Source organism: Penaeus monodon, chromosome 24, assembly GCF_015228065.2.
Source record: "Penaeus monodon isolate SGIC_2016 chromosome 24, NSTDA_Pmon_1, whole genome shotgun sequence".
NCBI classification, from domain to species: Eukaryota; Metazoa; Arthropoda; class Malacostraca; order Decapoda; family Penaeidae; genus Penaeus; species Penaeus monodon.
In genome coordinates, this window is record NC_051409.1 from 37,440,790 (window position 1) to 37,441,076 (window position 287).

General features: G+C 42.5%; 1 protein-coding gene across 1 annotated transcript in view; it reads right to left on the reverse strand.

The window, feature by feature from the left end:
• LOC119588963 (proline-rich receptor-like protein kinase PERK2) overlaps positions 1-287 on the reverse strand; it is a gene marked incomplete at its 5' end in the record, with an annotated part of 16,056 nt that overhangs the window by 9,724 nt on the left and 6,045 nt on the right. The window lies entirely within an intron of this gene.

Sequence of the window (287 nt, forward strand, 5' to 3'; positions counted from 1 at the left end):
CGCGGAGGTAGGAGTGGGCGTGGGAGAGGCAGCGATTATGGGAGGAGAAGGGAGGTGAATGAGAAGGGGGGGGGAAGATAGCGGGGTAGATGGGGGAAAAAAAGGGGAAAAAAATGAGGTGTAGAGATCGAAGGACGAAGAAAAAGGTGAGACGGGAAAGAAAGATAGAGAATGGAAGAAATCTAGTAAAGAGAAAGGGGAAAAAATCAAATAAAAAACTTTCTAAAGAAAAAAAGGGAATAAAAAGTCCAACAAAAGAAGAAAGGATATTGAAGGAAAAGAAAACC